This window comes from Phyllobates terribilis, unplaced genomic scaffold (genome assembly GCF_046119375.1).
Source record: "Phyllobates terribilis strain yellow unplaced genomic scaffold, ASM4611937v1 Scaffold_1__5_contigs__length_1240528914, whole genome shotgun sequence".
Taxonomy (NCBI): Eukaryota; Metazoa; Chordata; class Amphibia; order Anura; family Dendrobatidae; genus Phyllobates; species Phyllobates terribilis.
This window is the reverse complement of record NW_027362761.1, coordinates 593,133,357-593,146,215: the sequence shown is the minus strand read 5'-3', so window position 1 is coordinate 593,146,215 and position 12,859 is coordinate 593,133,357.

Below are 12,859 nucleotides of genomic sequence, written 5' to 3'. Positions count from 1 at the left end.
GCACATTACACGCTCGGCTCCGCTCCGCACATTACACGCTCGGCTCCGCTCATTACACGCTCGGCTCCGCTCCGCACATTACACACTCGGCTTCGCACATTACACACTCGGCTCCGCACATTACACACTCGGCTCGGCTCCGCACATTACACACTCGGCTCGGCTTCGCACATTACACACTCGGCTCCTCTCCGCACATTACACGCTCGGCTCCGCTCCGCACATTACACGCTCGGCTCCGCTCCGCACATTACACGCTCAGCTCCGCACATTACACGCTCGGCTCCACACATTACACACTCGGCTCCGCTCCGCACATTACACGCTCGGCTCCGCTCCGCACATTACACGCTCGGCTCCGCTCCGCACATTACGCACTCGGCTCCGCACATTACACACTCGGCTCCGCTCCGCACATTACACACTCGGCTCCGCACATTACACGATCGGCTCCGCTCCGCACATTACACACTCGGCTCCGCTCCGCACATTACGCACTCGGCTCCGCACATTACACACTCGGCTCCGCTCCGCAAATTACACACTCGGCTCCGCACATTACACACTCGGCTCCGCTCCGCACATTACACACTCGGCTCCGCTCCGCACATTACACACTCGGCTCCGCTCCGCACATTACACACTCGGCTCCGCACATTACACACTCAGCTCCGCACATTACACACTCGGCTCCGCACATTACACACTCGGCTCCGCTCCGCACATTACACACTCGTCTCCGCTCCGCACATTACACACTCGGCTCCGCTCCGCACATTACACACTCGGCTCCGCTCCGCACATTACACACTCGGCTCCGCACATTACACACTTGGCTCTGCTCCACACATTACACACACAGCTCCGCTCATTACACACTCGGCTCCGCTCCGCACATTACACACACAGCTCCGCTCATTACACACTCGGCTCCGCTCCGCACATTACACACTCGGCTCCGCTCCGCACATTACGCACTCGGCTCCGCACATTACACTCTCGGCTCCGCTACGCACATTACGCACTCGGCTCCGCTCCGCACATTACGCTCTCGGCTCCGCTCCGCACATTACGCACTCGGCTCCGCACATTACACGGTCGGCTCCGCTCCGCACATTACGCACTCGGCTCCGCACATTACACGCTCGGCGCGGCTCCGCACATTACATGCTCGGCTCCGCTCCGCACATTACACGCTCGGCTCCGCTCTGCACATTACACGCTCGGCTCCGCACATTACACACTCGGCTCCGCTCTGCACATTACACACTCGGCTCCGCTCCGCACATTACACACTCGGCTCCGCACATTACACACTCGGCTCGGCTCCGCACATTACACACTCGGCTAGGCTCCGCACATTACACACTCGGCTCGGCTTCGCACATTACACACTCGGCTCCTCTCCGCACATTACACGCTCGGCTCCGCTCCGCACATTACACACTCGGCTCCGCTCCGCACATTACACGCTCGGCTCCGCTCCGCACATTACACGCTCGGCTCCGCACATTACACACTCGGCTCTGCTCCGCACATTACACGCTCGGCTCCGCACATTACACGCTCGGCTCCGCACATTACACGCTCGGCTCCGCTCCGCACATTACACGCTCGGCTCCGCTCATTACACGCTCGGCTCCGCACATTACACACTCGGCTCCGCTCCGCACATTACACGCTCGGCTCCGCTCCGCACATTACACGCTCGACTCCGCTCCGCACATAACACGCTCGGCTCCGCACATTACGCATTTGGCTCCGCACATTACACACTCGGCTCCGCTCCGCACATTACACACTCGGCTCCGCTCCGCACATTACACACTCGGCTCCGCTCCGCACATTACACACTCGGCTCCGCTCCGCACATTACACACTCGGCTCCGCTCCGCACATTACACACTCGGCTCCGCACATTACACACTCGGCTCCGCTCCGCACATTACACACTCGGCTCCGCTCCGCACATTACACACTCGGCTCCGCACATTACACACTCGGCTCCGCTCCGCACATTACACACTCGGCTCCGCTCCGCACATTACACACTCGGCTCCGCTCCGCACATTACACACTCGGCTCCGCTCCGCACATTACACGCTCGGCTCCGCTCCGCACATTACACGCTCGGCTCCGCTCCGCACATTACACACTCAGCTCCGCACATTACACACTCGGCTCCGCTCCGCACATTACACACTCGGCTCCGCTCCGCACATTACACACTCGGCTCCGCTCCGCACATTACACACTCGGCTCCGCTCCGCACATTACACGCTCGGCTCCGCTCCGCACATTACACGCTCGGCTCCGCTCCGCACATTACACGCTCGGCTCCGCTCCGCACATTACACGCTCGGCTCCGCTCCGCACATTACACACTCGGCTCCGCTCCGCACATTACACACTCGGCTCCGCTCCGCACATTACACACTCGGCTCCGCTCCGCACATTACACACTCGGCTCCCCTCCGCACATTACACACTCGGCTCCGCACATTACACACTCGGCTCCGCTCCGCACATTACACACTCGGCTCCGCTCCGCACATTACACACTCGGCTCCGCTCCGCACATTACACACTCGGCTCCGCACATTACACGATCGGCTCCGCTCCGCACATTACACACTCGGCTCCGCTCCGCACATTACGCACTCGGCTCCGCACATTACACACTCGGCTCCGCTCCGCACATTACACACTCGGCTCCGCACATTACACACTCGGCTCCGCTCCGCACATTACACACTCGGCTCCGCTCCGCACATTACACACTCGGCTCCGCACATTACACACTCAGCTCCGCACATTACACACTCGGCTCCGCTCCGCACATTACACACTCGGCTCCGCTCCGCACATTACACACTCGGCTCCGCTCCACACATTACACACTCGGCTCCGCACATTACACACTCGGCTCTGCTCCACACATTACACACACAGCTCCGCTCATTACACACTCGGCTCCGCTCCGCACATTACACACACAGCTCCGCTCATTACACACTCGGCTCCGCTCAGCACATTACACACTCGGCTCCGCTCCGCACATTACGCACTCGGCTCCGCACATTACACTCTCGGCTCCGCTACGCACATTACGCACTCGGCTCCGCTCCGCACATTACGCACTCGGCTCCGCACATTACACGCTCGGCTCCGCTCCGCACATTACGCACTCGGCTCCGCACATTACACGCTCGGCTCCGCTCCGCACATTACACGCTCGGCTCCGCTCCGCACATTACACGCTCGGCGCGGCTCCGCACATTACACGCTCGGCGCGGCTCCGCACATTACATGCTCGGCTCCGCTCCGCACATTACACGCTCGGCTCCGCTCCGCACATTACACGCTCGGCTCCGCACATTACACACTCGGCTCCAACCGCACATTACACGCTCGGCTCCGCTCCGCACATTACACACTCGGCTCCGCTCCGCACATTACACACTCGGCTCCGCTCCGCACATTACACACTCGGCTCCGCACATTACACACTCAGCTCCGCTCCGCACATTACACGCTCGGCTCCGCTCCGCACATTACACACTCGGCTCCGCTCCGCACATTACACACTCGGCTCCGCACATTACACACTCGGCTCTGCTCCGCACATTACACACTCGGCTCCGCTCCGCACATTACACGCTCGGCTCCTCACATTACGCGCTCGGCTCCGCTCCGCACATTACGCTTTCGGCTCCTCACATTACGCGCTCGGCTCTACTCCGCACATTACACACTCGGCTCCGCTCCGCACATTACACACTCCGCTCCGCTCCGCACATTACACACTCGGCTCCGCACATTACACACTCGGCTCCGCACATTACACACTCGGCTCCGCTCCGCACATTACACACTCGGCTCCGCACATTACACACTCGGCTCCGCTCCGCACATTACACACTCCGCTCCGCTCCGCACATTACACACTCGGCTCCGCACATTACACACTCGGCTCCGCACATTACACACTCGGCTCCGCTCCGCACATTACACACTCGGCTCCGCACATTACACACTCGGCTCTGCTCCGCACATTAGACGCTCGGCTCCGCACATTACACGCTCGGCTCCGCACATTACACACTCGGCTCCGCTCCGCACATTACACGCTCGGCTCCGCTCATTACACGCTCGGCTCCGCTCCGCACATTACACACTCGGCTTCGCACATTACACACTCGGCTCCGCACATTACACACTCGGCTCGGCTCCGCACATTACACACTCGGCTCGGCTTCGCACATTACACACTCGGCTCCTCTCCGCACATTACACGTTTGGCTCCGCTCCGCACATTACACGCTCGGCTCCGCTCCGCACATTACACGCTCAGCTCCGCACATTACACGCTCGGCTCCACACATTACACACTCGGCTCCGCTCCGCACATTACACGCTCGGCTCCGCTCCGCACATTACACGCTCGGCTCCGCTCCGCACATTACGCACTCGGCTCCGCACATTACACACTCGGCTCCGCTCCGCACATTACACACTCGGCTCCGCTCCGCACATTACACGCTCGGCTCCGCTCCGCACATTACACACTCGGCTCCGCTCCGCACATTACACACTCGGCTCCGCTCCGCACATTACACACTCGGCTCCGCTCCGCACATTACACACTCGGCTCCCCTCCGCACATTACACACTCGGCTCCGCACATTACACACTCGGCTCCGCACATTACACACTCGTCTCCGCTCCGCACATTACACACTCGGCTCCGCTCCGCACATTACACACTCGGCTCCGCTCCGCTCATTACACACTCGGCTCCGCTCCGCACATTACACACTCGGCTCCGCTCCGCACATTACACACTCGGCTCTACTCCGCACATTACACACTCGGCTCCGCTCCGCACATTACACACTCCGCTCCGCACATTACACACTCGGCTCCGCACATTACACACTCGGCTCCGCACATTACACACTCGGCTCCGCTCCGCACATTACACACTCGGCTCCGCACATTACACACTCGGCTCCGCACATTACACACTGGGCTCTGCTCCGCACATTAGACGCTCGGCTCCGCACATTACACACTCGGCTCCGCTCCGCACATTACACGCTCGGCTCCGCTCCGCACATTACACGCTCGGCTCCGCTCATTACACGCTCGGCTCCGCTCCGCACATTACACACTCGGCTTCGCACATTACACACTCGGCTCCGCACATTACACACTCGGCTCGGCTCCGCACATTACACACTCGGCTCGGCTTCGCACATTACACACTCGGCTCCTCTCCGCACATTACACGCTCGGCTCCGCTCCGCACATTACACGCTCGGCTCCGCTCCGCACATTACACGCTCAGCTCCGCACATTACACGCTCGGCTCCACACATTACACACTCGGCTCCGCTCCGCACATTACACGCACGGCTCCGCTCCGCACATTACACGCTCGGCTCCGCTCCGCACATTACGCACTCGGCTCCGCACATTACACACTCGGCTCCGCTCCGCACATTACACACTCGGCTCCGCACATTACACGATCGGCTCCGCTCCGCACATTACACACTCGGCTCCGCTCCGCACATTACGCACTCGGCTCCGCACATTACACACTCGGCTCCGCTCCGCACATTACACACTCGGCTCCGCACATTACACACTCGGCTCCGCTCCGCACATTACACACTCGGCTCCGCTCCGCACATTACACACTCGGCTCCGCACATTACACACTCAGCTCCGCACATTACACACTCGGCTCCGCTCCGCACATTACACACTCGGCTCCGCTCCGCACATTACACACTCGGCTCCGCTCCACACATTACACACTCGGCTCCGCACATTACACACTCGGCTCTGCTCCACACATTACACACACAGCTCCGCTCATTACACACTCGGCTCCGCTCCGCACATTACACACACAGCTCCGCTCATTACACACTCGGCTCCGCTCAGCACATTACACACTCGGCTCCGCTCCGCACATTACGCACTCGGCTCCGCACATTACACTCTCGGCTCCGCTACGCACATTACGCACTCGGCTCCGCTCCGCACATTACGCACTCGGCTCCGCACATTACACGCTCGGCTCCGCTCCGCACATTACGCACTCGGCTCCGCACATTACACGCTCGGCTCCGCTCCGCACATTACACGCTCGGCTCCGCTCCGCACATTACACGCTCGGCGCGGCTCCGCACATTACACGCTCGGCGCGGCTCCGCACATTACATGCTCGGCTCCGCTCCGCACATTACACGCTCGGCTCCGCTCCGCACATTACACGCTCGGCTCCGCACATTACACACTCGGCTCCAACCGCACATTACACGCTCGGCTCCGCTCCGCACATTACACACTCGGCTCCGCTCCGCACATTACACACTCGGCTCCGCTCCGCACATTACACACTCGGCTCCGCACATTACACACTCAGCTCCGCTCCGCACATTACACGCTCGGCTCCGCTCCGCACATTACACACTCGGCTCCGCTCCGCACATTACACACTCGGCTCCGCACATTACACACTCGGCTCTGCTCCGCACATTACACACTCGGCTCCGCTCCGCACATTACGCGCTCGGCTCCTCACATTACGCGCTCGGCTCCGCTCCGCACATTACGCTTTCGGCTCCTCACATTACGCGCTCGGCTCTACTCCGCACATTACACACTCGGCTCCGCTCCGCACATTACACACTCCGCTCCGCTCCGCACATTACACACTCGGCTCCGCACATTACACACTCGGCTCCGCACATTACACACTCGGCTCCGCTCCGCACATTACACACTCGGCTCCGCACATTACACACTCGGCTCCGCTCCGCACATTACACACTCCGCTCCGCTCCGCACATTACACACTCGGCTCCGCACATTACACACTCGGCTCCGCACATTACACACTCGGCTCCGCTCCGCACATTACACACTCGGCTCCGCACATTACACACTCGGCTCTGCTCCGCACATTAGACGCTCGGCTCCGCACATTACACGCTCGGCTCCGCACATTACACACTCGGCTCCGCTCCGCACATTACACGCTCGGCTCCGCTCATTACACGCTCGGCTCCGCTCCGCACATTACACACTCGGCTTCGCACATTACACACTCGGCTCCGCACATTACACACTCGGCTCGGCTCCGCACATTACACACTCGGCTCGGCTTCGCACATTACACACTCGGCTCCTCTCCGCACATTACACGTTTGGCTCCGCTCCGCACATTACACGCTCGGCTCCGCTCCGCACATTACACGCTCAGCTCCGCACATTACACGCTCGGCTCCACACATTACACACTCGGCTCCGCTCCGCACATTACACGCTCGGCTCCGCTCCGCACATTACACGCTCGGCTCCGCTCCGCACATTACGCACTCGGCTCCGCACATTACACACTCGGCTCCGCTCCGCACATTACACACTCGGCTCCGCACATTACACGATCGGCTCCGCTCCGCACATTACACACTCGGCTCCGCTCCGCACATTACGCACTCGGCTCCGCACATTACACACTCGGCTCCGCTCCGCACATTACACACTCGGCTCCGCACATTACACACTCGGCTCCGCTCCGCACATTACACACTCGGCTCCGCTCCGCACATTACACACTCGGCTCCGCTCCGCACATTACACACTCGGCTCCGCACATTACACACTCAGCTCCGCACATTACACACTCGGCTCCGCACATTACACACTCGGCTCCGCTCCGCACATTACACACTCGGCTCCGCTCCGCACATTACACACTCGGCTCCGCTCCGCACATTACACACTCGGCTCCGCTCCGCACATTACACACTCGGCTCCGCACATTACACACTCGGCTCTGCTCCACACATTACACACACAGCTCCGCTCATTACACACTCGGCTCCGCTCCGCACATTACACACACAGCTCCGCTCATTACACACTCGGCTCCGATCAGCACATTACACACTCGGCTCCGCTCCGCACATTACGTACTCGGCTCCGCACATTACACTCTCGGCTCCGCTACGCACATTACGCACTCGGCTCCGCTCCGCACATTACGCACTCGGCTCCGCACATTACACGCTCGGCTCCGCTCCGCACATTACGCACTCGGCTCCGCACATTACACGCTCGGCTCCGCTCCGCACATTACACGCTCGGCTCCGCTCCGCACATTACACGCTCGGCGCGGCTCCGCACATTACACGCTCGGCGCGGCTCCGCACATTACATGCTCGGCTCCGCTCCGCACATTACACGCTCGGCTCCGCTCCGCACATTACACGCTCGGCTCCGCACATTACACACTCGGCTCCAACCGCACATTACACGCTCGGCTCCGCTCCGCACATTACACACTCGGCTCCGCTCCGCACATTACACACTCGGCTCCGCTCCGCACATTACACACTCGGCTCCGCACATTACACACTCAGCTCCGCTCCGCACATTACACGCTCGGCTCCGCTCCGCACATTACACACTCGGCTCCGCTCCGCACATTACACACTCGGCTCCGCACATTACACACTCGGCTCTGCTCCGCACATTACACACTCGGCTCCGCTCCGCACATTACGCGCTCGGCTCCTCACATTACGCGCTCGGCTCCGCTCCGCACATTACGCGCTCGGCTCCGCTCCGCACATTACGCGTTCGGCTCCTCACATTACGCGCTCGGCTCGGCTCCGCACATTACGCGCTCGGCGCGGCTCCGCACATTACGCGCTCGGCTCGGCTCCGCACATAACGCGCTCGGCTCGGCTCCGCACATTACGCGCTCGGCTCGGCTCCGCACATTACACGCTCTGCTCGGCTCCGCACATTACACGCTCGGCTCGGCTCCGCACATTACACACTCGGCTCCGCACATTACACGATCGGCTCCGCTCCGCACATTACACACTCGGCTCCGCTCCGCACATTACGCACTCGGCTCCGCACATTACACACTCGGCTCCGCTCCGCACATTACACACTCGGCTCCGCACATTACACACTCGGCTCCGCTCCGCACATTACACACTCGGCTCCGCTCCGCACATTACACACTCGGCTCCGCTCCGCACATTACACACTCGGCTCCGCTCCGCACATTACACACTCGGCTCCGCACATTACACACTCGGCTCCGCACATTACACACTCGGCTCCGCTCCGCACATTACACACTCGGCTCCGCTCCGCACATTACACACTCGGCTCCGCTCCGCACATTACACACTCGGCTCCGCTCCGCACATTACACACTCGGCTCCGCACATTACACACTCGGCTCTGCTCCACACATTACACACACAGCTCCGCTCATTACACACTCGGCTCCGCTCCGCACATTACACACACAGCTCCGCTCATTACACACTCGGCTCCGCTCCTCACATTACACACTCGATTCCGCTCCGCACATTACGCACTCGGCTCCGCACATTACACTCTCGGCTCCGCTACGCACATTACGCACTCGGCTCCGCTCCGCTCATTACGCACTCGGCTCCGCTCCGCACATTACGCACTCGGCTCCGCACATTACACGGTCGGCTCCGCTCCGCACATTACGCACTCGGCTCCGCACATTACACACTTGGCTCCTCTCCGCACATTACACGCTCGGCTCCGCTCCGCACATTACACACTCGGCTCCGCTCCGCACATTACACGCTCGGCTCCGCTCCGCACATTACACGCTCGGCTCCACACATTACACACTCGGCTCTGCTCCGCACATTACACGCTCGGCTCCGCACATTACACGCTCGGCTCCGCACATTACACGCTCGGCTCCGCTCCGCACATTACACGCTCGGCTCCGCACATTACACACTCGGCTCCGCTCCGCACATTACACGCTCGGCTCCGCTCCGCACATTACACGCTCGACTCCGCTCCGCACATAACACGCTCGGCTCCGCTCCGCACATTACGCACTCGGCTCCGCACATTACACACTCGGCTCCGCTCCGCACATTACACACTCGGCTCCGCTCCGCACATTACACACTCGGCTCCGCTCCGCACATTACACACTCGGCTCCGCTCCGCACATTACACACTCGGCTCCGCACATTACACACTCGGCTCCGCTCCGCACATTACACACTCGGCTCCGCTCCGCACATTACACACTCGGCTCCGCTCCGCACATTACACACTCGGCTCCGCACATTACACACTCGGCTCCGCTCCGCACATTACACACTCGGCTCCGCTCCGCACATTACACACTCGGCTCCGCTCCGCACATTACACACTCGGCTCCGCTCCGCACATTACACACTCGGTTTTGCTCCGCACATTACACGCTCGGCTCCGCTCCGCACATTACACGCTCGGCTCCGCTCCGCACATTACACGCTCGGCTCCGCTCCGCACATTACACGCTCGGCTCCGCTCCGCACATTACACGCTCGGCTCCGCTCCGCACATTACACACTCGGCTCCGCTCCGCACATTACACACTCGGCTCCGCTCCGCACATTACACACTCGGCTCCGCTCCGCACATTACACACTCGGCTCCGCTCCGCACATTACACACTCGGCTCCCCTCCGCACATTACACACTCGGCTCCGCACATTACACACTCGGCTCCGCACATTACACACTCGGCTCCGCTCCGCACATTACACACTCGGCTCCGCTCCGCTCATTACACACTCGGCTCCGCTCATTACACACTCGGCTCCGCTCCGCACATTACACACTCGGCTCTACTCCGCACATTACACACTCGGCTCTGCTCCGCACATTACACACTCCGCTCCGCTCCGCACATTACACACTCCGCTCCGCTCCGCACATTACACACTCGGCTCCGCACATTACACACTCGGCTCCGCACATTACACACTCGGCTCCGCTCCGCACATTACACACTCGGCTCCGCACATTACACACTCGGCTCCGCACATTACACACTCGGCTCTGCTCCGCACATTACACGCTCGGCTCCGCACATTACACGCTCGGCTCCGCACATTACACACTCGGCTCCGCTCCGCACATTACACGCTCGGCTCCGCTCCGCACATTACACGCTCGGCTCCGCTCCGCACATTACACACTCGGCTTCGCACATTACACACTCGGCTCCTCACATTACACACTCGGCTCGGCTCCGCACATTACACACTCGGCTCGACTTCGCACATTACACACTCGGCTCCTCTCCGCACATTACACGCTCGGCTCCGCTCCGCACATTACACGCTCGGCTCCGCTCCGCACATTACACGCTCAGCTCCGCACATTACACGCTCGGCTCCACACATTACACACTCGGCTCCGCACATTACACGATCGGCTCCGCTCCGCACATTACACACTCGGCTCCGCTCCGCACATTACGCACTCGGCTCCGCACATTACACACTCGGCTCCGCTCCGCACATTACACACTCGGCTCCGCACATTACACACTCGGCTCCGCTCCGCACATTACACACTCGGCTCCGCTCCGCACATTACACACTCGGCTCCGCTCCGCACATTACACACTCGGCTCCGCACATTACACACTCGGCTCCGCACATTACACACTCGACTCCGCTCCGCACATTACACACTCGGCTCCGCTCTGCACATTACACACTCGGCTCCGCTCCGCACATTACACACTCGGCTCCGCTCCGCACATTACACACTCGGCTCCGCACATTACACACTCGGCTCTGCTCCACACATTACACACACAGCTCCGCTCATTACACACTCGGCTCCGCTCCGCACATTACACGCTCGGCTCCGCTCCGCACATTACACGCTCGGCTCCGCACATTACACACTCGGCTCCAACCGCACATTACACGCTCGGCTCCGCTCCGCACATTACACACTCGGCTCCGCTCCGCACATTACACACTCGGCTCCGCTCCGCACATTACACACTCGGCTCCGCACATTACACACTCAGCTCCGCTCCGCACATTACACGCTCGGCTCCGCTCCGCACATTACACACTCGGCTCCGCTCCGCACATTACACACTCGGCTCCGCACATTACACACTCGGCTCTGCTCCGCACATTACACACTCGGCTCCGCTCCGCACATTACGCGCTCGGCTCCTCACATTACGCGCTCGGCTCCGCTCCGCACATTACGCGCTCGGCTCCGCTCCGCACATTACGCGCTCGGCTCCGCTCCGCACATTACGCGCTCGGCTCCGCTCCGCACATTACGAGTTCGGCTCCTCACATTACGCGCTCGGCTCCGCACATTACACACTCGGCTCCGCTCCGCACATTACACACTCGGCTCCGCTCCGCACATTACACACTCGGCTCCGCACATTACACACTCGGCTCCGCTCCGCACATTACACACTCGGCTCCGCTCCGCACATTACACACTCGGCTCCGCTCCGCACATTACACACTCGGTTTTGCTCCGCACATTACACGCTCGGCTCCGCTCCGCACATTACACGCTCGGCTCTGCTCCGCACATTACACGCTCGGCTCCGCTCCGCACATTACACGCTCGGCTCCGCTCCGCACATTACACGCTCGGCTCCGCTCCGCACATTACACACTCGGCTCCGCTCCGCACATTACACGCTCGGCTCCGCTCCGCACATTACACGCTCGGCTCCGCTCCGCACATTACACACTCGGCTCCGCTCCGCACATTACACACTCGGCTCCGCTCCGCACATTACACACTCGGCTCCGCTCCGCACATTACACACTCGGCTCCGCTCCGCACATTACACACTCGGCTCCCCTCCGCACATTACACACTCGGCTCCGCACATTACACACTCGGCTCCGCACATTACACACTCGGCTCCGCTCCGCACATTACACACTCGGCTCCGCTCCGCTCATTACACACTCGGCTCCGCTCATTACAC